This window comes from Microtus oregoni, unplaced genomic scaffold (assembly GCF_018167655.1).
Source record: "Microtus oregoni isolate MIOR12 unplaced genomic scaffold, Mior012 000009F_ref0000495, whole genome shotgun sequence".
Taxonomy (NCBI): domain Eukaryota; kingdom Metazoa; phylum Chordata; class Mammalia; order Rodentia; family Cricetidae; genus Microtus; species Microtus oregoni.
The window spans coordinates 42081440-42107210 of NW_024543068.1; the positions used below are offsets into that span (position 1 = coordinate 42081440).

Here is a 25771-nt window from a genome sequence, read left to right on the forward strand (position 1 = left end):
TATAGAGACAGACGTGTATGGTTCTGAGTCTGCGAGAGATCGTGACTCAGTCTGCTTCTTCTTACACTTTGTATTGTTTCTTGGCACTGTTGCATGTCTTACAGCACGCACCAGTTCTGCCAGCAACAGACCTCCTGAGCTGGTCCTCATTATCACCATGGCATGGAGTCAAACCCCCATCCCTTTCTCTCTGCTTTTATGTAAAGTATCTAAAGCTTTGCATCCATGCCAGAGAACCAGGATGCTCCTTGCTTAGGGATTTGCTTCAGTGGATAGAAAATAAGTAACTCGGGAAGCCTGTGGATATGAATACAGCCTCAAAGAAATGCTCCTAACAACTGCACCCCTACACTAACCAACATCAGGGAAAACCATCTTCTGCCACTGGGGCCAAGAATTCTCTAAATCAGTAATATTCATTTTCCCATCCTTCTAGGAAATCTTCTACCTTGCCTTGAAGACATGGAAAGAAACCTCTCTGACTTTACTTTCATCTAAAAGGCCATGCATGTCTCCATCACGACTGCTTTTGGATTAATGGAAACACTGTTGAATAGTGGAAAATATCCCGAGGGCACAGTGGTTCCTGGGAGTGAAGGAAGCACGAAGAGAGACGGAGGAGGAATGGCAACTGAAGATGCAGAGACAAGGTAGGGATAGAAGCTGAGGGGAGCCAGAAAGACAGGGCTGTGTGGCGTGGACTGGAGAGCACTAAAGTACAGAATTTCATCAGGGCCATCAAGCTTTTCTTTAAGTGCCAATCTGTCTACACAGATATTTCTCTAGCATTTGGATAATTACATATTCTGTTCTTCACTCCAGACCTGTACTTACCCCCAAGGAGTTTCCACAGATAGAACCTTTGTTCCTAATTTCCCATGTCCCAGTGCATGGTATCACAACCTTACAAATGCAACCAAGAAACTTCTTGAACTTACTTGGGGGTTGCAGCCTCTGAGCACCCATGTGCACTGTTCTCTCTCCCCAACTCAGATGGAGCAATGCTGTCTGCCCCCTTCTGTCTCCCAGGTTTCTAAAACTGCTGCCCTGTGAAAAGGCTTGAATTTTACATGCTTTTTTTTTTATCAATAAGTAAAAATGGCTTTTATATAATACTGTATATGATATAGTTTGCTCTCATTTTTTAAAGAAAAAATTATTAAAGTCATAAAGCATAACCATTTTATAAATATTTAGAAGAAACAAGATTAAATCTGGTAACATTGTAGGATTATACAGAATGAAATTATATGAACATTTTGTATATTGTGCACTTTTTCTGTTATATTAGCTCTGAGAATTCTGTACAATTTTCTTTGATCTGATTCATTCCCCTCTCTGCTCCTGCTAGATCTGTCTCCCCTCCCATAGTTCCCTCCATGTGTGTCCTCTTTTTATTATTTTTAAAAAAATCCATCAAGTTCACTTTACTTGAACATATACTCTTGAATGTGTGGCCTTCCACTGGAATGTGGTTAACCAACCACAGACCACACCCTTAAAGAAAATAAACTCACAGTGTCCCAGCATCTCCCAATGGCTCCTCAACGAGAGGCGGGACCTTATACCCATTTCTTCTCTCCATACTGGGGTTTTCTCTGGTTTGAGTGTGACTGCTGACATTCAAGGTTTTATGTAGGTCTTATGCAGTGAGTTCAGATGCGCATCTGCCCTCCTGTGTCTGGAAAACAATTTCTTTGTATGCAGCGCACAATGCCTGTCTGCGCTCAATGCTCTACCATACAGTTCGTGAGCTTCGGGCAAGGGCCTGGAGGTTGAAACATACAAAGACACACACAGACAGAGAGACAGAGACACACAGACAGAGAGACAGAGACACGGACCTCTAGTCACTGGTAAGAAGCCCTTTATTCAATAGCACCATGGAGGCTTATATACCCAACAGTCAAGTGGGCCAACAGGTGAAAACCTTATCCTCTGATCCTCAAGGCCAAGGCAACACGTGCTCGTGAAGCAGAGCTGGTAAACAACTTTGACACAGCCTTTAGTAACTCAAATCAGAAGGAAAGTAAAGATCGCTAGCAGGGAAGAGCAGCTGGAGGCCAGGACTCCAAATGGTCCCAACACTTGTACGCATCCGCCATCCCTGACTCTTAGAATCTTTCTGTTCCCTCTCTAGCAATGACCTCTGAGACTTGCTTGATATAGATGTTTCACTTAAGATTGAGAATTCTGTAGTCTCTTACACTCTACTTCTTAACCAGTTGTGGTTCTGTGTTAATTCCATCTACTGAAGAATAAAAGCTTCTCCGAAGAGAGCTGAAAGATGCGTTAATCTACAGTTGTAATGGTAAGCCATCGAGAGTAGGTATGTTGCATCTTAATGCTGTCTTCATTGAATATGCTATAAGCATTTCAAATGTTTGTTATTTGATTTTGGCTAATTTACATGACAGTAGCACAATATCACACTCTAAAGGTTTTAGTAGTATAATGTGTGCTTTATGCCTGCATTACATAACCCAAGTAGATTAATGGAAAGTTCTATGTTACACATTTAATAAGGACCCAGTTGATGGAGGCTCTGAAGTATTATGGCTGAGGTTTATGGAGTCCCCAGTGTCCTTAATGTTTAAGGAAAGAGAAGAACAAGAATGGACAGTCTCACAAGAGTTGTTGGTTGTTTCCAGTTGGAAATGGTATAAGTTACTCATTTCACTGGGTTGATTGAGACATGAATTCACCTAAGTACAAGAGGACTGGGAAATAAAAGGAACAAGCAAAACATTTGATAGGCATTGCTGGCTTTGCCTCATCAGGAAATGTGTATCAAACTAATAATTTTAATTGACTAAATTTTTAAAGTCAAAATGCCAAAATTCATTCATCAACTATAGTTATGCTTATTTTTTCTGTTTATCTACTACTCTAAATAACTGTAACAAATATCCTTCTGTTTAAATCATTGATTGCTTTTTAAATTTAGAATAGATGAATTAAAAAGCATTTTAATTGCTATATCAAGTAATTTATGTAAATCAAAGCTTTCATAATATCCAAATATTATCTAGAGTAGATGACCAAATTTATCCAGCTATGGTAATAATGAATGTGTTCATTTTTTTCAAACATTCATCAATCCACAGTTAATTTTGTACTTTTTTATGAGGATGGAAATTGGGAGTAAAATAATCTTCATTGTTTATTAATTTTTATTTTTAGTTTGATTCTTAGATATATGCTATAAAGTATCCCACTGTGGTTGGGCCAGGTTTTGTAGGTCTTCAATCCTGGCTACTTTGGAGGCTACAGTGGGAGAATTCCAAGTTTAAAGGTGGCCTGATCAATTAGTGAGAGTTTGTTTAAAAATACAAAGTAAACTAGGCTTGGAGATAGCTCAGCGATAGAGCTCTCATTACATGTGCTCGAAAACTTAGGATCCATCCTGCAACCTAACAAAAGAAACAATGGAACAAAGATATTTAGTTTGAAAAAAGAAAGAAGAATGGAAGGAAAACATTCCCTTGTTCTAGAAGAAAGGACTCAGAACTATTTAGGGCTCTAAGTAGGCTAATATAAAATTTTGTAAGAACTGAAAAAAAATTTCTTTGTACATTTTATGACAAGAAATTTAAAACATTATATTAAGTAACTCATCTATTAATAATATAAAAAGTAAATCCAATTTCCTAAAGTTTAGAAGTAGGCATTTTAGGATCTTGTAATTTTTTTCTGAATTTCCATTTTATTTATATATTTATTTATTAAATGTTATTTTATTTTTTGAGATTATAATGGCAGTATTTCCACTGTCTCTTTCCTCTCTCCAAGCCTCCGAGTAACATACAGACAATTCAGGTTGTATTCCTTAATACATAAATAATACAACCTGAATTGTTGGAATGTTACTTGTATATATGTTTTCAGGGCTTGCCATTTGGTAAATTAACTGCTGTGGTTTTCCCCAAGGGAGACTATTTCGACAACTCAGCATTTCTTTGTCGCTGTTGGGTTGAAATCACCTGAATTTGTCCCCTTCCATGGTGTCCTCCTTGTCCAGACAATGCTTAGGCAGCCATGCTGGTGAGGTTCATTTGTTACATTTCTATAAGACACAGTCTCACAGCAAGTTTCCTGCTTCTCCAACTCCTACACCATTTCTGCTTCCTCCTGCACATTGATCCCTAAGTCTTAGATGGATAAATTGTGGCTTATATCAGTTGGGGCTGAGATTGCAACACTGTGCTTCGGTTGGTTATGGTTTTCTATAATGGCTTCTATCTGTTGCAAAGAGAATTTTCCTTGATGAGGGCTGAGAACACACATATCTTTGGGTGTAAGGATGAACATAGAATGTAGTATGGATTATGCAGATTTAGTCAAGTGGCAGTTGAGGGCTCTCCTCCAAGATTCATGACTTCACTCACCCTGGGTGTTTGGGAAGGTTTCTGGTAATCAGCACAATTTGTCTCTTGTTGAGTAGGCCTTAAACCCAATTAGAGAGCTCTTGATTAATGTCAAGGTATGTGTATAACTATCATAACCTTAGAGTTGCTGTGTTGTGTTGGTCATTCTTGGGGTTTATGGACTTCATAGTAAGGTAGTGCTATTGGTTGCTTCCATATTTGTAAGCATGACACCGCCAGGTACCGTGAACTCTAATCCTTAGGAGGAGGCTTTCAGGTTAGATCTAGCTTGGGTCCTTTGGGCCCTTTGTTCAAAGTCATGGTGTCTTCAGCAATAGGGATTAACTTCCAGCTCTAAGGGGCAACCAAAGGCAATAGCAATCACCTATAATGTTTGGGAGTCTTATGGACAACCCTGATCAACAATTCGAAAGAGGCTGCTTATGCCTGGTGTTAAGGATTGTGTTAGATAGTCTAAGGCTCTTAAAAGAAACATTGCCAGTCTGGATGGGAAAATTTCATTTCAACTGCATATGTTTATGTGTATAAAAACCTACATGTATTACAAGTATATTTAGGTATTTAATAGAATGATTCCTTATGGCAACTCCTTCCCCCTTTTCCTGTATTTACCTCTTTCCGCCCTCTCTCATCAAAGTCTCCCTCATATATCTCATTTCCCTTTCATACCACTTGTACTCTACCATTCTCTACTCTGTTGTTCCTCCCTCATACCCCCCACATGGTTCTTTTTAATTTTCCTGATTTCTGCACCTACTCAAGGTTATATACTCACACCTGAAGTTTTAGAGCTAGGAACTTCAGACTAGAAACATGTAGTGTTTGTCTTCCTGGGACTGGGTTACCTATCTAAATAGGATCTTTTCTAGTTCCAAACATTTATGGGGAAAATTCATGATTTCATTTTTCTTCATAGTTGACATATTTCATAATATGTATGTACCACAGTTTCATTATCCATGTCAATTGAAGGACATTTGGGATGTTTCCTTTTTTAAAATCTCAGATTGCCTTTGTTATTTCTATAAGCCTTATATTTGTGTTTTTTGGGCATAACTTGGGCATAACTTAGGCATTTATTCTCATTAGATTTTTTTCTCCTCAATTTAATTGTTTCTTTATATTGTCATAATACTCCTTGAATTCTCTTATGAAGTTTATGACTGATCTTTTAAAGTCTCAGTTCTGAGGTTAATCTAGGTAATTCTTATTGGCAAACATTTTTACGGTACTGGTGGGTTATGTGCAGGATGTTCTTTCTGGACATTTTATTGTTTGTACTTTTGTGATAAGATCTAGGCACATGGAATTCTTTTTTCCCTTTTTTTGTTTCTTTCTTTCATTAGTCATCTTTATGTGGACAGAAAAGGTTGGTACCAAAGAATTTTTAGGTCAGTTTAAGTTTGTGATAGCTTAGGTAGAATGAAATCAGGAAGACACAGAACACTGAGCCAGTGTGTCCTGGTTCAAGTATGGAGTTTAGAGCTAAATTAAGAATTGGGTAGGGTATCTTGAGCTGAGAATCACGCAGATCCCTCTGGCTAGACCCTGAAGAGGGATGTACAGGATCTGGCTTAGTGGAGGGGTTAGATTTAACATATAGTAAAATACAGCAAAATCAAAGGGTACAAATATGGAATAGTGTATGATTCATAGACCTAGAGATCTAACATATATCATGAGAATTATAGGTGACATTATAGTGTGAACTAGCTTGCTAAGACAGTGAGTTTTAGGTGCTTTTACCATATGTATTTATTATTATACATATATGTAGGCACACACAAAAAGGTGATAAGTTAAGTGGTAGGTGTATTTATTTGCTTGATTGTAGTATTCATTTGACTATGATTTTATATAATAAACTACACTGTTGTTAAATACAATAAATAAATTCATATATTATTAGTCACTTTATCCTAAATATTACTAAATTCTAAAAAAGTGTGTTATCTATAAACAGATTCAGAATTTGGGTAAGTCTATAATTATATCATAGTCCTAAAATCTGTTAATTGTCTAAATAAAAGAATATTGAAATATTTATAGGTCAATCCTTGATTAAACCATTATCTTATAAAAGAAAAGCTTATTCACCAGTCAAATTTCAAAAACTCATGATGGACAGAAATATGACCTTTACTATATTGAGCAAAGCAAATCAGCTGGCTCAGAATCACTGATAAATGAATGACAGTAGATATCACTAAATAGACAAGCACTATACTGTTTTATTTTGAAGAGAGGGAAAGGAAGGTGAGAGACAAAGAAAAGAATGGAGGTAGAGAAGGAGGGAAGGAGACAGATGGCGAAGAACTACAAATGAGTATGAAAAAAGCAACACTTATAAAATAATACTGGAGAAGACACAGGAAAGGACAGTTTACAAAATAGGAAGCCAATCATGAAAATATACTCAAGCTTGGTAATCATTAAGGAAGCTCACCTAGGTGGGAGATTGCATTACATAGCTGTCAGAGGGATAAAAGGTAGTGTTTGTTGCACTATATGGCAAAGATGCACATGCACACACTGTATCCATCAATGCCTCCTAAAGGGAATAGGCACCTTGAAGATTTCCTGCAAGTGTGCAGAAGTATGTGGGAGGATATCCTTACACATTGCATAAAATGGCATTAAAAAGTCTAATAGGAGATTATAGGAACAGACGCATCAGCTACAGGGTAAATGTTGTCTAAGCAGCTGTTAAATGAACAAAGTAGTTCCATATGTACAATGTAGGACAACCTGAACAGTGTTAAAGCAGATGGGCAAAACGAATACAGTCAGGAATAGCTCCCAGATAATGTTCATACTCTTCTACATAGAATAGTAAGTGAGAGAGAAATTGGTGGGAAGGAAAGGTATGTATAGTTGTAAGTTCATCTATATTCTATTTTCTGAGCCAAAATGGCAAACTGGCAGCATCTGGGAATTCTGGAAAGTTGGTAGTACATAGATGATGGAGGACTGCATTTGCATGTTGTGTATTTAGCATATTTTTGTAAGCTTACCAGAAAACACTTAAGGAGGACCAGAATTCGCATGTGGGTAAAGCTGGGTGATGATGTTGAAAGAGCAGTGTAGTTTTCAGAAGAGCACCTTGCTATAAGATGCTGCCCCTGCTTCCCTGCTAGACTGTGTTCTCATCTCTCAACTTTTTCCTCAACAACATGCAGATGTTAGTTTTGGGAGGTCAACTTCTTAATCCAGTGGCAGAGCAACATGAATTAATCTTTTAGAATAGCCTAATATCACTTAGCTTCAGGGAGAGGGACAGGATTTGGGCAGCAATTATTGGCACTGCTCTACTTCTGTGTCAGTAGTTTGTAAATTCTGAGCTCTAAATGAAAAAGCTCAGACTTTTGTATGCTCCCTTTGAGGACTGACACCCAAGGTGAGTCATGGCCACAAGAGGGTACAGAGAAATGGCTTTAAGTCACTAGACTATCCAACTTACATAGGACTTCTTGCAACCAGTTGACATTCTATTTAAGGTACTTAGTTTTTATTCATAATGTATTTTACTGGCTTTCACATTACTATTCATGCACTATTAACTCAAGTATGTACATCTAAACAAAATTGAAATATAAGTCACTCCAAGAAACTTGATTAGGGAAATGTTATCAACTATAGGTATTCTCCATGACAACCACAATTTAGGAATCCATAAGATTCTTCTGGAATAGGAATTTGTAGGCAAATTGGCTGTTTGTGGGGAGATTTTATTCCTTTTTTTCTTTTTTTACATTTTTTTATTGATTTTATTGAGCTATACATTTTACTCTGCTCCCCTTCCTTTCTCTCTCCTCCCCCTCAACCCTCTACCATGGTCCACAAACTCCCAATTTATGCAGGAGATCTTGCCTTCTTCTAGTTCCCATGTAGATTAGATTCATGTATGTCTCTCTTAGTGTCATCATTGTTGTCTAGGTTCTCTGGGATTGCGAACTGTAGGCTGGTTTTCTTTGTTTTATGTCTAAAAGTCACTTACTTTCAGCTCTAGAAGCCTGTCTTGGTCAGCATTCTATGGTTGTGAAGAGACACCATGGTGGTATGCAGGCAAGCAGACTTGGTGCTGTAGAAGGAGATCAGAGTTCTACATCTGGATCTGCAGGGAGCAGGCAGAGAGAGAGAGACTAGACCTGGCTTGAGCATTTGAAACTCCAAATCCCACTGCCAGTGGCATACTTCCTCCAACAAGGTCATACCTACTCCAATAAGCTCACACTTTCTAATCATTGTTAAGTATCATTACTTTCTGATGACCAAGTATTCAAATCCATGAGCCTATGGGAACTATTCTCATTCCAACCACCAGAGACCCAGCTGATGTGCACCTATGCACACCCTGTGCATGCTATGCTATGCTACCACCATGTTCCTCCCATGATGCTAATGGTCTAAACCTCGGAAACTGTAAGAAAGCCTCAATTAAATGCTTTTTTCATAAGGAGTGCTGTGGTCCTGGCGTCTCTTCACAGCCACAGAATGCTGACCAAGACAGGCTTCTAGAGCTGAAAGTGAGTGACTTTTAGACATAAAACAAAGAAAACCAGCCTACAGTTTCTGGGGGTTCACGTTCTTGTTGGTTGAAAGGACTTTGTTTTCTTGGTGTCCTCCATCCTCTCTGGTTCTTTTACTCCTCCTCTTCTGTAGGGTTTACTCAGCCTTGAGGGGAGATAAAGACACCCTGCTTAGGGCTGAGTGTTCCAAGGTCTCTCACTCTCTGCATAATGTCTGACTGTGGATCTCTGTATTTGTTCCCATCCACTGCAGGAGGAAGCTTCTCTGATCATGGCTGAGCAAGGCACTGATCTATGAGTGTAGAGAATGTCATTAGGAGTCATATTATTGCTCTGTTTTTGTTTTAGTTTGGGGGTGTTTTTTATTTTTGGATTTTTTTTTAACAGTAAGTATTTGGTTTTATCCTAAGTCTGTGGGCTGTCAAGTCTCAGGTTCTTAATCACCAAAACAGTGTTGATTATGGGTTCCATCTTGTGGAGTGAGCCTTTAATCAAACCATTTATGGTTTCTCCCACAAGCTTTGGGCCATCATTGCCACAGCACATCTTGTAGGCAGGGCACCATGTCTATGCAAGCATTTATGGCTGGGTTGGTGTTTACATTTCTCCTTTCAGAGTGATGGCTCTCTATACACCCCAGCTCAACTCTTTCATATTCAATGAGCTGTGTAGGTGTTGTCTTCCACAATGGGGCCCTTGGTGTCGAGTTGTATGTGTGATGACTCCCCACCTTTCTCTTGACTGTGCAAACTTTCCACACGGGGTAACTATGGAGTATTTCCAACATTCTCATCTCTTTCATATGCACCTACTTTATTCCCTCCCAAGAATACATCCCACAGTGACATTTAAATAGTATGTGGGCTCACTTAATTCATTGTGCAAAAAGCCTTGCTAAGCTTTAGTACCATTTTTAATTCTGTCTGCTGTCACGGTGAGTGGTGCTGAAATGCTTAGGAAGTTTGTGGTCTTTCCTGGAAATTGAATTTTTCACACTTGATCTCTGACATTTCTCTCATAACTGAGTGAAGTTTCACAACACATTTAAAATATTTCTGAGGCCGGGCATATGTTCCTGTTTATCCAACATGAAGCTGAGGCCTCTTTGAACTTTCATCTCTTGATAATGTGTCTTGTGTTTTAGCATCGTAACACTCTAGGATTGGAACTCTTTGGAGGCTCTTCTTTCCAAAAGACGTTTTTTCCCTTTTCTCCTCACTCATTTTAAACAGCTGTCTAAGGAATGCAGCAGAAGAAAGATTTGGTGGTCGATGCCAAAAAGCTTTACTGTACTCTCCACTTTCTCAGCAGGGAATTTCCTAAGCGTCATTATCTTACACATATTTAAATTCTTACCCTCCCTCCTTGTGTACGTTAATGAACCACTGTGGCTTCAGGAGCTCTGTCTATGCCAGATGGCTTTGCTCTTTGAGCTGAACCCCTGAATTTTTCCCAACGCTCATTTTCCACTGCTATTGTTTCTTACAGCTCTGGCAAGGTTAGTATTTTACAGGCTCACCTCTCTCAGGAACCAAAATGAGAGGAGTGCAGGTTGAATATTCTTAAACACGGAAAGTCATCTATAGCAAGGTCTGACTTCTTTTTATGTAGTGCTTTTTTTTTTTTTTTTCTATCTGGCTCAGAACGACCTGACAATGACTTTTCCTTGGCTCTTTAACACCTCCTTTGCACACCACGAGAACATCATCCAGGATACATTTGGCCTCTATCTGTCATGAAAACTTGGTGAGATATTTCTCTGGAGCTTCTCCAGCACTGGAGAGACACATGGCATCCTTTTACACCTCCAGGAAAGAAGGGAGGAACTCAAAGAACCTCCCTCACTGATGCTTCCTTGATTGGCTCCAAAGTACCAGTTGTACTAAAGTGTTGGCTCCTTGTGCTCAGAAAATATTACCTTCCTAGTTCCTCCTTTTCAGACATTATTCTACTCAATTGTTCTTCTTATGATGTAAGTTATAATTTAGTGCATAAAGTGATAATGTTGTTTAAGAGCCAGTGATTATTTGAATCACAGAAAAACAAAACTTTGGCATTGTCTAAAAGATCAGAATTAGGATTTTTAATAACTTTTACTGTTATATCACCTTGTGCAAGCTGATTGTCTTTAAATATAGCATATTATGAGACTATTTCCTAATTAAAATTTTTAATATATTTTGATCATGCTTTTCTGCTCCCCAAACTCCTCCCAGGCCCTCCTCACTTCCCTATCTACCTAATTCATGTTCTCTCTCTCTCTCTCTCTCTCTCTCTCTCTCTCTCTCTCTCAAAAAACAAAAAAGAAAAAATAAAAACAACAACAACAACAAAAACCCAGCAAGACAAAAAAATACCAAAATGAAACAGAAGGTGATCTCCTTACCAAACACAAGCCTTGGGGGTCTGTTTTGTGTGGGTCAGCCACTACTGGGCATAAAGTCTGCCTTGGAGTGTGGTTGATATATGTGTGCCACAACATTGGAGAAAAATGACATTCCTTTGCCCTGTGGACGTCATTTACAAATAGCTTCTTGATGATGGTTGGGACTTTATGTCTATTTCCCTTTTTTAGAGCTAAGATTGTTATGCCCAGTCCATGGGGACCCCAAAAGACCACCAGGAAGACCAACTCACTGAAATGCAAAAGCAAGGCTTATTAGGTACATGTTACAAGCTGGCAAGGACCTCATCAGCATAGCAGTGAGAGGAAGTACTCTGCCCTTCTATAGGGTATTATTTAAAGGCAAAAACAGAAAAGTTATATTAGCAAAGTCTTTCACTCTTTGCACATTGTCCAGTTGTGGGTTTCTGTGTCAATTCCCATCTAGTACAAGAAGAAGGTTCTCTGATGAGGATTGAATGAGGCACTCATCTATGGGTAAACAGTATGTCATTAGGAGTCATTTTACTGCTGTGTTCCTTTAGCAAAATAGTAGTTGTAGGATTTCCCTAGGCCTGTATCTATCTAGTCCTGAAGTTCTCAAATTCTTCATTATAAGAGTTTATTAATTCAAAATGGTGACATATGCATTATTTGGGTGACTGGACAAACATCAACCTCTCGGCAATTCTGTTCCTCCATCTATATTTAAAAGTTTACTGTCTGGGTACCTTTTCTCCATGATTTTGCCCATGGAAAAGGGAAGCACATATAGACCATTCAGTTGTTTATGTAGACCATTCACACAAGCACACATGTGGTAGGTTCTTGTGCTGCTAATTTTATATCAATTTGGCCCAGGCTAGAATCATCCGAAGAGACAGAATCCCAATTGAGAAAATATCTCTATATGATTAGGCTGTAGACAAGCCTATAGAGCATTACATACTATAAGTAGCTTAGTATATATGCTACTAACTAAACAAGTGGGTCTTCTAGAATGGTCTTATGGTTTCTGTTGCTGGGATAAAACACCATGACCCAAAGAAAAGTTGAGGAGGAAAGGTTTTGACTTATACTTCCACATCGTCGTCCATCATTGAAGCCAGGACAGGAATTCAAACAGTGCGGGAACCTGGAGGCAGAGGCAGAGGCCATGGAGAAGTGCTGCTTATTAGCTTGCTCCTCATGGCTTGTTCAGCTTGTTTTCTTATAGAATGCAGGTACACCAGCCCAGGGATGACTCTACAGTGAGATGAGTTCTCCCACATCAATCAGTCATTAAGAAAATGACTATAGGCTTAATTATACATTACATTTTTAAATGGGCTGTACAAACACAATACCTTAATCAAGATCAGAAATACATATAATAAAATTGACCTAAAATTTGTATCAATAGAGCAAGATCCATACCAATGCAAAGTATTGATCTCTATAGCATATCCCCTTTTAAATATAAACAAACATTTATAAACAATCATTTAGAGAATTTGGGCATAGTTATCTCCAAAATACTTCCTGCTGTTTTGGGGCAAAGTAATTTTTGGGGTGTTCACAGAGATCTTTCAGATTGTCTTGGTCCATCAAACCACATTAGCCTGGAATGAATCCACAGGTTCTCTTCCTCTATGCAAACAAAAGAAGAACCTTTTTCTAAAGTAACATATCCTTAGACATCAAGATACATTTAAAATATATATGCTGGTTTAGCTTAGCAGCCCATAGAGTGAAGTGTCTCTCTTTACTTAGCCCCTTCACAGTCAAAAAATTTAAAGAAAACACAATATTATACATAATCCAGACTCTCTGTGTATTTTCCATCTTTATGTGGCTTATTTTTTCTTACTCTATTACTTTTTCTACAAGTTTGATATTTATTATTTTTACTCCTTTAATCTATGATTGTCTGTACTATTTTATATTACATCTAATATCTCTTTACTCTTTTTCTTCTCTCTCCCAAGCCTACATAAATATTTCTAAAACACAACTAGAGGTCTTTATGTCTGCATCTGTCCTATTGTGTATCTGAAATCCTTTTCTGTCCAGGAGTACATCTTAAAATGCTAAAGCAGCTTCTATAGGACTAAGGCTGCTTTGCCTTTTGGCTCTGCCCAGTCCATCATGGCGGAGGTCCATTCACTGCCTCTGAGACTGCCAGGTAGGAGCCATCCTCACCACCTCAACTCTGATAACCAGTTGTCCCCATACTGTCACTAAGTAACTTACAGCACTGGCCCACTAACCCATTTAAATGCTCAGCCTCCTGAAAGAGCTGGAGTTCATGCTGGCAGCACAGCCAGGAAGTCTCCATTTAGAAACCACACTTTTTTTTTTTTTTTTTTTTTTTGCTAACTCTGAATTAGGAAGACATCTTTTAAGGGAATCATGCCTCTGCTTGTTTCAAGCAAAGTGAGCAAGAAGCTGGGTTAAAATCTGGTTTTGGGGGGTCTAGAATTCCTCTTTAAGCTCTCTGAGGTTTTTATGTGGATGTAGTTACCTACATTGGTGTGCCAGTCTCTTATAGGAGCCTACTTGTTTGTTTCCGGCTGCCCAGACTTAAAATAACCACACAGAAACTGTATTAATTAAATCACTGCTTGTCCTATTAACTGTAGCTTCTTATTGGCTAGCTCTTATATTTTAATTTAACCATTTCTATTAATCTGTGTAGCACCACATGGCTGTGGCTTACTGGAAAGGTTCCAAGCTTATCTGTTCCCAGTGGTGGCTATATGGCGTCTCCCTGTCTCTACCTTCTTTCTCCCAGCATTCAGTTTAGTTTTCCCTGCCTCACTCTATTCTGCCCTGCAGTTTCCTTATTCATTAACCAATAAAAGCAACACATATTCAGAATGACTTCCCGTATCAAGTATATGCTAGGTTAGTAGAGTGTATGATAGTTGACTTTTGCTTTGCATTGTCGTTCATGTAGCCTGTATGTCATTGACACCTTAAGGACTTTCAAAATAGCAAATACCCATTTGCTGGGAAATCACTGACCATGTGTAGCATCTGTCAGTGCAAGGAATTAAGAAAGATCTATAAATGTCTATTAACTTAAAAACTCTTCCTAAAAAGAGTCACTTAAAGCAACAAGACATGAAGCAGAGAAAGAAATCAGGGTCAAGGTCACTTTGTGGGTCAGGGATATGCTGGTTCAGGCTGTGATGTTGAGGCTGTAGGAACACAGAGGGAACAGGTCTTGCTGAAGACCAGGTTTCCGTGGTGCCAGAGGAATGAGTAGAAAGCCTGTCTAGCCCCTTGCGAAAGCATGTGGAATGCTTGTAGGAGAAGAGGAAACAAGAGCAAAACCCCAGTTACCAGCTGCTCTGTTCCCACCTAGACCCAGGTTATCTTATGTGCTTTTCATTTTACTTTATTTAAAAAAACAAACAATCTTTACTCATTTTACATATCAAACCTTGTTCCCACTGACTCCCCTCCTCCCATTCCCTTCACCTTCCCCCCCCCCCTGCGACCCCCATCCATTCCTCAGAGAGGGTAAGGCATATGGCTTTGGGATTGGTCCAAGGACCCTCCCTACTATATCTCGGCTGAGCAAGGTATCCATCCAAAGAGAATGGGTGCCCAAAAAGCCAGTACAAGCAGTAGGCGATAAATCCTGGTGCCGCTGCCAGTGAGTCCATTGGTTTTCTCTTGTCTGCATCACAGAAACTAAAGATGGACAGTGATCTGGGATATGAGCCACTTAAGCTGCTTTTAGCTGTTCCCTCTTCCCCCCCCCCCCCCCCCGCATGAGGAAAGGAAGCAAAACCTCATGGGAACTGCAGAATGAGTGCAATGGAAAGCAGGCCTGTGCCTCTTGTTAAGAATTTAAGAGAGCCTTGGTGAGAAACACAGGTCTCAGGAATTGTCAGCTGGCTAGCAGTTTCACAAGCATATTCCCTTTTATTCTAAAGCAATAAAAAGGGATGAGGCAATCAGGTTCACAGTAAAACAAATTGTCATTCACAGGCAACAGGAACAATGACAAAGTGCTTAAGACGAATGGAGAAAGTCTGGCTTTTGCCCTAGGTTGTGGTTGTTGGTTTTTTTTTTTTAATTTGGGGTTTTATTTAAATTTTTTATTTCTTTTTAGAATTTCATACATGAGTGCTATTATTTACACCACCTTCACCCCTCCTTCTTTTACCCCCAATTTCTCCTGTACCCCCATTCCTTCTCAGATTATTGACACATGTATACGTGTATATATATACATATATATCACACAAATGTATGAATAAATAGAGCTTGCTGAATCTGTTTAGTGTTGCTTATATGTATATGTGTCTAGGTGAGATTACTTTCAACGGAATAACCTCTAAGGCAGCTCATCCCTAGAGAAGAATAATTTCTTTCCATGTCAGAAGTTGTCAATTGCCTTTAGCTCTTCATCTAGAGGTAAAGGCTTGGAAGATTTCTCCTGATGTGCTGGCATGACTCTTCAAACATTTGAAGCTTGGTTATGCAAATTAACAATATAAATTTTGGTTCATTGAAAAAAGCCATATGAAAATGATTTTAAAGAATGTTCGTGTTACTACAACAGAGAGGCTGTTCAGGAAATTATCCAAACAGTAGCACTGATAAAGGGTTTTCTCCTTTCTCTAATTTCCTCAGTTTTCTGTATCATGAACATTATCCTGGGTGTACTAAGTGGAAACACAGTGCTATATGTTTTATAAGCACTGTCTCATTAACCTAATGATTGCTAACATCCATTATTTTATACTCAGGAAACCAAGACATAAGAGAGATTAAAATCATATCTTAGGCTCTGTTGTAAATAAACATGGTGAGCTTTGCTGAGAAAGGGCATGGCTGTCATGGAACATATCAAGTCACAGAACTTGTAATATGAATCAGTCCTCCAGAACATGAGACAGTATGTTGAAAGAGAATACCAATTAAAGTTTGAATGAAACTCAGCTGTAGTAATAGGAGCGGCGGGGCTGCATCCCCAGCACCCGGCCGCCCACATGGCTAGCTCTAGCTTATGCCCCGAAATAATTACACGGAAACTGTATTCTTTTAAACACTGCTTGGCCCATGTCTATTGAGCCTCTTCTAGGCTAATTCTCACATATTATTTTAGCCCATTTCTAATCATCTGTGTTGCACCCCAAGGTGCGCTTACTGGGAAGATTCTAGCCTACGTCCATCCTGGGTTGGAGCTGAATCGTGTCTGCCCGGGAGAGCGGAGCATGGCGTCTCTGTCTGAGGCGTCTTACCTCACTTCCTCTTCCTCCCAGCATTCTGTTCTATTTACTCCACCCACCTATGTTCTAAGCTATGAGCTCAAGCAGTTTGTTTATTACTTAACCAATGAAATCAACAGATTGACATATGACACTCCCACATCACTCAGCTTTGCATATTGGTGTTTGGAAGAATTATACCAGTTATTTATTTACTGTCTTTAAGTCAATTCGGTTTCTTATGGATGGTTGGGTAATTTATCTTTCTTGAGGTTCTTCTACTAAAAGGCTGCAAGAAAAGATAATACCATAAATCAATAGCAGGGCATCTGAAAGATCATATAAACATCTATCTGGTCATCTGTCATCACTGACTGTTACTGGCCACTATACAAGTTACATACTATATTGAGTTCAGGGGGATGCTGCAGCTTTGTGATTATGATTTATTTAAGATCACAATCACCAGGAGACTGGAAACATTGCAGCTATTTCTTGTTGGAGTCTTGGAATCACCTCACAGCATTGTAAGAGAAAAGTGAGCAAGCTTCTTGTACCCAAACAACCGTAAGGCTTAAAGCATCTGTTGGTGTTAAAGAGAGCGATTCTGCCACACCCTGTGATTCCTGCATGCCACTGATACCCTGTAGTCCAGCTTCTTAAAGAGAGAGCCAGACTCCCACAAAACTCCTTAGAAATGAGTTATATGACTTTGCTTAGGATAAGCTGTTTTCTGACTTTTTTTTTTTTGTCAACACGAGCTCAGGTACAGCCATGTGGGAAGGTGGAATTTCGACTGCGAATATATTCTAATCAGATTGGCCTGTGGTGATCCTGTTGGGTATTTTCCTAGTTAATGTGGGCCTCATCCCTGGGCATAGGGTTGGTTCTGGGTGGTACAAGAACTCTCTGAGAAAGCCATGAGAATCAAGCTAGTAAGTAGCACTCCTGTGTGCCTCTGCTTCAGTTCCTGCCTTAGGTTTCTGCCTTGGCTATCCTTAATGATGGTTAGTGAGACATGAGACATATAAGTGGAGCAAATCCTTTCCTTTAAAAAGTACTTAAAAGTCTTTTTCCATTTTACATACCAACCACAGTTCCTCCTCTCTCCCAACCCCCCATCCACTCCTCAGAAAGCATAAGACTTCTCATGGGGAGTCTACAAAGTCTGGCATATAAAGTTGAGGAAGGACCAAGCCCCCCCCCCCCCCCCCCAGTACCCAGGCTGAGCAAGGTACCCATCTGTAGGGAATGGGCTCCAAATACCAGTTCACACAACCAGGATAAATCCTCGTCCCACTGCCAGACCAAGCCACACAGCTGTCATCCACATTCAGAGGACCTGTGCAGGTTCTCCAGCTGTCAGTCCAGAGTCATTGAGCTCCCACTAGCTCCAGTCAGCTGTGGCTGTGGATTTCCCCATTGTGATCCTGATCCCTTTGCTCATACAATCCCTCCTCCCTCTCTTGAACTGGATTCCGGGAGCTCGGCCTAGTGCTTAGCTGTGGATCTCCGCATCTGCTTTCATCAGTTACTGAAATCCTTTCCTTGTAAAGTGTTTTATCTTGTCAATTGAAAGCAAACAAGGACAGCTGGCTATGTAATACATTTAAGTCAGTCATTGCTTGTTAGTCTCAAGACTTGGGCCTCACTTCCCCAACCAATCATGCTACTGGACAGGCCAGTTTTTCCTCAGTTAAGATGGAGGGTGGGGTAAATTCTATGTGAACTGGTCAGCATGAACAGTTGTTAATTCTACCCACCTGGCTCCCCAGAAGCAGACTTCTTTAGAGTACTTACTACTGCTACTGTCCCCCTGAGTATTCCCAGGATATGTCCCTCAGGCAAGCCTAGCCCATATGACTGTTCAGCTACCTGAACTATACAGTAAGTTTTGACACAGTCAACTTAGTTTTTGGTTTTCCTAACTTAAGGGCCTTACAAGATGGTTCATCTTTATGCTCTTAATACCAGTCCCTTGGCTAATTGTGACAATCTTCTCATGTGTATACTGGTTGTATTTGTCTCCTTTCTTCTCTTCCTGTCTTAACCTTTAGATTTCTATTAGCTCGGGGAAGCTTGCTGGCAACTATTTCTCTACCTCTTATACATACTGCCAAACTTAGGCTTTATTGTTTCTCCCCTTATTTCATTTATAGGTATATTTGAAAGATATAGCTTTACTTCTGGCTACTAGCAATAACCAGTGGTGACTGACATGTTCACAGAATGTTTCAACTATTCATCCATTTGAACTTCAAAAATCTGACCTTAAAATTAAGCCACAAATCTGATTTCATTTTATTTGTATTTTTATAAACTTTGTTTTGGATGACAGGTCTGTTTTGATAAGTTAAGCAGGCACCTCAAGTCTTTTGTCCCAAGTTTGAGACCTAACAGTGGAGGTGTAAGTCAAATAAATCAAAAGTTCCTCTCTATTTGCTTTTGGACCTGGCTGTCAAGGTCTTCCAGCATCCCTCAGTCTCTAGGGTCTAACAGACATAGCCCAGTCTCTACCCTAAACTTCTTCAGCCCAGGGACTGGGTTGCCTTTCTGCAGGATGCCCTTCCCTATATAATCTAGCCCCTTTAGTTACCTGGCCCTATTGTCTACCCTTTATTTTCTTGGACAATCTCTTGGCCCAGCCCATCCCTCTTGGTTGGTATTTCCTCTTTCCTCTTCCCTTCCCCTTCTCACATGGCCCAGTTCAGGGTTATACCCACTCTGATTTTTGATTGTTTAATAAAGCAATAAAACCCAAGGGTTTACTTCATGTCTTCTACAAAAATGGGAATAGCTAGACTCACTTCTCCTTGCCTTCTTCAGTATTTGTCATTCACTGACACCCACACCTTCTGCATTCTCACGGGTGGTTAAATGGTGTGGCTGTCCTGCAACTCTGTCTCAATGATGTGGGATTCCCCTCTGTATGCTGTGAATGCCACTGGTTAATAAAGGACTGCATTGAGCCTATAGCAGAGCAGGGCAGAAAGAGCTAGGCAAGGAAAACTAAAGTGAATGCTGAGAGAAAGGGGGCAGAGTCAGAGAGAAGCCACATAGCCCCCATGGACATAGACGCTGGAACTTTACCCAGTAAGCCATAGCCTTGTGGCGATACACAGATTAGTAGAAGTGAGTTAAATTAAGATGTAAGAGTTAACCAATAAGAAGCTAGACCTAATGGACCAAGCAGTGATTTAAATAATATAGTTTCTGTGTGAGTATTTCAGGGCTAAGCAGACAGGAAAAAACAAGCAGCCCTATTACAATATCACATCCTTTTCCTCTGCTTCTCTCTTGTGCGCTGGGCTAAGAGGCCCCAACTCTGCAGATGTGGTGTTTGTATTCAGCCAACTATAGTGACTATTGAGGAAGTGATACAGAGGGACAAGTCAGGGTACCACTTGGCTTTCTGTCACATCATGCATCCGACTGTTGGCAGGCAATCCAGCCATGGGTCCTGCTCCCTTTGGTGCTGGTAATACTGTGTATAATACAAACTCAAGTTGGGCCGAGCATTCCTGCTGCTGTGAATCACGGTAGAATCCAGTATCCTCTTATCCTGTCTTGTCTCTGCTCTTTTGTTATCCAGAGTCAATCTGTTGCATTAACATCTCTACTCTGGTTTTTGCTTCCTGTCTAGTCTTCAATGATGCATGTTATTTCCTTTGTACAAATCTTTCAGATTTGATTAGGGGGTATGTTTAAAGCTCTGGAAAGACTAGAATTCAGTCCATCACCCACAGGGGGTGATTCAAAAACATAACCGGCAGGAGGAAAGGGCAAGATGTGTAACTTTTTAACTTGATTCACACATCCATTGACTTGCTCTTTAGTGTGTTGTACTTCCTTCTCCTTTGGAAGATGGTTCCTGTAGTCTCACTGTGATGCAGTTCAGTATTGCTACTTACTTAATCCTACCATTCTTTTCTGGTTACATTTGGTCATTATAACAAAAAATTAAAATAAATGTTATAGTTCTTTATCTCAGTACTTCATTGAGAAGGAAAAATGGAGCAATAAAAACTCCTTTGACATATATTCTTGCTAACTAATACCAAGATGAAACTAATAACAATAAATGTATCTTCAGAGTTCTTGCTTTTATTGCAAATTGAAGGAGTGGTTTGGAAGAGGTCTTTTCAACTATTTCTATATTTAACATTTAATACTAACATCAAATATCTGTGGTTTTACTTTTTGAGATTTCAGTTACCTCTGGTTAGCCATGGCATGCAAATACTAAATAAAAATTTCAGAAACAAAAAACCTCATAGGCTTCAAATTGCATACCATTCTGAGTCATATGATGACATCTTAAGCTCCTCCCTGTGGAGGACATGAATCACCACTTTGTAGCATACCCATATTTTATGTCCAACCAACATACTCTCCACTGAGTATTTCTCAATTTTCAAATCAACTGTCTTGTTTTTGGTGCTCGTGCCCAGATAATCCATATTTTACTTCATGATGATCCCAAAGTGCAAAGAGTAGTGCTATTAGTGATTTTGATCTGCCAAAGAGGAAGTGTGAAGGGCTTTTTGTTTAATGTAAAAGGTGAAAGGTCTTAGTTTGGTAAGACAAGGAAATATGTGTTGAGGTCACTGAATTGGCAGGAAGAAGAAATCTTCCTGTGAAACTGGTAAGAAAAAAAAAATCTGTGCTGGTTTTGTTGTTCTGATTCCAAATGCAAACCGTATGCTGCGACGATGTGATAAGTGCTTAGATACGACGAAAAAGGCATTAAGTTTGTGTGAATTGTAGGAACAGAAGCCATGTGCTGATTGACAGCAGTGTGTTGTGTCGGAAAGAGTTGAACATATATGAAAACTTCAGCACCAGATTCTCTGGAATGGGTGATGCCGAGCCCTTTGCTGCTAGTAAGGGATGGTGTCAAGTCCCGAAATAATAGTGTTCAGCACCACACATTTTCTCACATCAGGGACAGAATATACCCCAAAGAAACAGATAGAACCGCGCATTGTGTCTCTCGCTATTGTCTGCCTGTTTTCATCTAAGATGTAGAGATTTTAAAGGCTAAACAAGATTAGAGAAAGTGAAAAATGTCACACTTCTTACCCAGTATTTTTATTATCTCTGAAACGAATTATGAAGACTTCCAAGGGGATGTTTTGATCTTATATGTGACATTAAAATAGATCCTGGAATAAGCTTGCACTTCCAGCTAGGTCTGACCAGACTGAATGCTCCAGGCATTCACTTTTTTTTGGGGGGGGGGAGCATTTTTTTTGTGTGTTCCTACTTAAAAAAATCGTCTAAACTAAATTTTGAATGTTTATTTTAATTTAATATATTAATCATACATATTAGCGGGGTTTATTATAACATTTTCATACAAGTACATGTGTTTGAATCATAGTCACCGCTTCCACCCTCTTTGGTTCCTTACAAGTGACTTATTCACATCCTTCTTCCCCAAAAGCCACCCTTCTGGTTCATGCCTTCCCTCCCTCCCTCCCTCCCTCCCTCCCTCCCTCCCTCCCTCCCTCCTTTCCTCCCTCCCTTTCTCCTTCCCTTCCTCCATCCCTTCCTTCCTGTCACTTTACCTGGTGTGAGTATTAGGGTGACCCAGGCCTCATAGAAGAAGTTTGGGAGTGTTCCTTCTCTCTCTCTCTCTCTCTCTCTCTCTCTCTCGTTTCAGAAGAATTGGCTTTTGATAATTTTTGAAAGCCTGGTGGAATTCTGCTGTGAATGGACCTGGCTCTAGACTTTTTCTAGCTTGTAAGATTTTTATTACCATTTCAATCTCCTCATTTGTTATGGTTCTGTTTGGTTGTTGGGTTCTTGGTTAATTTTGATTCAGAAATTCATGCATTTCTTTTAGATTTTCCAGATTAATGGAGTACAGTTCTTTAAAGTATTCCCATATCATATCCTGAATTTCTCTAGTGTCTGTTCTAATATTTACCTGTCCTCTTCGTATTGTTTTTTATTTGAGTTCTCTCTTTCCTTTGGTTAATTGTGCCGATGATCTTTTCATTTTATTTATCTTCTCAGAGGATTGGATAGTTGATTCTCTTTACTGTTTTCTTTGTTTCTCTTTCATTAATTTCTGCTCTGACTTTTATGTTTTATTACTGTCACCTGGGCTTTGATTTGGTTTGCTCTTGTTCTTCCATATTTTTGAGTTATATCATTAAATCCCTGAATTCTATGTTTTTTAAATATTTTTTTACTGTATACATTTGGGACTCTAAATTTCCCTTATAGAACTGCTTTCAATGTGTTGCAGAGGTTTTGTTGTGTTGTGTTTTCATCTTCATTTGGTTCCAGGAAATTTTTATGTCTTTCTTGATATTTTCTTTGGTCCACTAATCATTCACTAATGGGTTGTTTAATCCCCATGAGTCTGTGTAATTCCTAGAGAGTTATTTGCTGTCAATTTTAAGTTTTTTTTTAATTATGACCAGTGAGAACAGAAGGGCTGATTTCAATCTTTTTATATTGGCAAATGTTTGCTTTGTGTCTTGGATATTGTCTATTCTGTGTATCTATTGTGCTTCTCTTTCTCAGACCTCACAAGCATTATTGCTTGTTGGAGTCTAGACCTTTCCTAACCTGCCCCTCCAAACACTTCTAACCTTTTTCCATTACCAAGTTCTAAAGCCATTTCCAACTTTTCAAGGGTTTATTAGAGTTCTGCTCTGTTTCCAGTGCTCTCTCAGTTCATCAACACTGCTGTAACAGAGTGCTTGCAACTGGAGAATAGAGTGGCCAGAAATGTATTGAGTCATATTTGTAGAGACTGAGCACTCTCACTAGTAAGATGCCAACATCTGGATAAAACCTTACTAAAATATCACAGCTTTGTAAAAGAGAGCACACGGAGAGAGGAAGGTGGGGGTACAGGAGGAAGTAAGCTTGTAATAGTGGCATAAGTTCGTTTATGAAGGTGGAGCTCTCATGGCGCCAAAAAGAGCATTTATTGTATACAATATGAGACAAGAGGGATCACTTAGAGAACAGAATTTTAGGAACTTGATGCATTCTCATCTGGAAATAATGGTAGAGAAAGGGACACGTAAAAAATTGATATATGGGTTGATGCGAATGGAAGAAATTCAGATATTATTTGTCAAGACAAGGAGTGGTGGAATGGCAAAGGCATTTTAAAAATCTTTGGGTCTTCCTTCCCAATAACAAGCACAAATTGGTAAACCCTCTTAAAGCTTCCTTTTTATTCTGTTATAATGGGAGCTAAATTTCAATATGAGCTTTGGGGGGGGGGGAGAACCAAAGCTGACCAATTTCTAAAGTGTTTTAGTACAGGTTTGAAAGTGTCCCATGGCAAGGTCCTCTTACTCTGGGCTTTGTTATTTAAGCCAATGATTCTTTACTGGTATTACTTTTAAATAATGTGATTGATTTTCGCTCCATGGGAATTTCAGGATAATTCTATTATTAGGGTATGGTGTTGTGAGAAGTCCTTCTGTATATGTGTTGTTTTTATTGGTTAATGAATAAATAAGCTGGCTTGGCCCGTGATAGGGTAGAGGGTAGAGTAGAGCTAGGTGGGGAAAACTAAACTGAATGCTGGGAGAAAGAAGGCAGAGTTTCTAGATGCCATGTAGTTGCCAGAGGGGAAAGATGTAAGCTGCCAGCTGGAACCTTGTCAGTAGGTCACAAGCCTCATTGTAAAATATAAAATAATGGAAATTGGCTAATTCTAGATATAGGAGGTAGCTAACAATATGATTAAGCTATTGGCCAAACAGTATTGCAACTCATATAGTTTCTGTGTGATTATTTTAGGAGTCTGGGTGGCCAGGAAATAAATGAGGGGCCTCTGCCTACAGTATGGTGGCTGAATGAGAATGACAGACACCCTTACACTCATATATTTGAATGATTAGTCAGTCACCAGGTAGTTAAACTGTTTGGTAAGGTTTAGAAGGTATGGCCGTATTGACAGGAGATATATCACTGGGAGTGGACTTGAGGTTTCCAAAATCCGCATGGGGCCCAGGAGCTCTGTCTGTGTGCTGCCTGTGGATAAGGATATAGAGCCCTCAGCTACTGCTCCAGGGCCATGCCTATCTGCTTCCTGCCATGTTAGTCAGCCCCTAGATAAATGCTTTGGTCATGGTGTCTCTTCACCAATGTTAATCTGCTTATATAGCTGTCACAGGCAAATATAGAATAATGGAGGAAATTTAAAACTCTTTTTCACAGACTTGGAATTAAGGACTGCTTAATGAATGTAAGATGCAGACATCTCAGTAAATCTTATTAGGAAAGACTATTTTTTTCATCTTACTGTTAAGTGTATTTAATTGTCTTTCTGACTAGCAATGAAAAGATAATTCATTTATGTTCATGTACACATAATTAATTTATGTCTGAGTTATCTGCTTTCTAATTGTGGTGTGTGTGTGTGTGTGTGTGTGTGTTTGCTTGCTTGCTTTCACAGTATACCTTGATCCCTGTAACATACCAATGTATAGGGTTTCCTAGGTCTTCTGAAGTGCCAGAAACTGATTGATAACCTCAGTGTGTGGAGAAATTTTAAGGCAGAAGATATGTTTTCAGAGCTACTTTGTCACTATCCCATCATAACATTGAGAATTATTTTGACATTGCTCTTATAAATAAGGCCTAGCTCGTTTGTGCTAATATCATACTTCACATCTATTTTCAAAGTCTATAATTTGTCTTGGCATGCTATCAGTATTTCAATTAAGATTATTTCCTTTTTTCTTATAGACAAATAAGTTTAATTTGTTTCTTTAGTGACTAGTTAAATTTTGACTCTTGTGTCTTTCTGAATTTCTTGTAGTATTATTCTGATATTAGTGCTTCTAATCCAAATGTAGTCATTAGATATAGGTCTGTGTTATCTACTTTTCTGGGATATCTTGCTGCCAAGGTAAATTTATAAATAAATAGATTTTATCTTGCTACCAATGAAATTTTGTTAATTCCAGTAACAGAGTTGTCTGAATCACTGTATAGTCAAGGTTCTATTTTACTACTTAATATCAGATAATGAAATGAAAAAAGTATACATGTTTTTGTATCCTTTGCAAGCCTTCATTTTCTTCCACACTGGAGTTCAGAGTAGCCTCTGCGGTCTAAGTTAGATCAGCAATAGAGTCTGTCTCTTGGTTTCTGTTTTTTTTTTTCTCAAATTCAGTTCCTTTATCCTTTTCTTCTTTGAGTTGGTTTTAACATCAGCAACAGGATCCCTTAAACTCTGTCTATACAATGGTTGTAAAACAAATCTCTCTAATATAATTTAAA

General features: G+C 39.1%; 1 protein-coding gene across 1 annotated transcript in view; it reads left to right on the top strand.

The window, feature by feature from the left end:
• The first annotated feature begins 539 nt into the window (after positions 1-539).
• Positions 540-25771, top strand: part of Prkd1 (protein kinase D1) — a 394421-nt gene continuing 369189 nt past the window's right edge. The window contains exon 1 of the mRNA XM_041658222.1: positions 540-650. The gene's annotated coding sequence lies outside the window, so the exon portion shown is untranslated. The remainder of the gene's footprint in view (positions 651-25771) is intronic.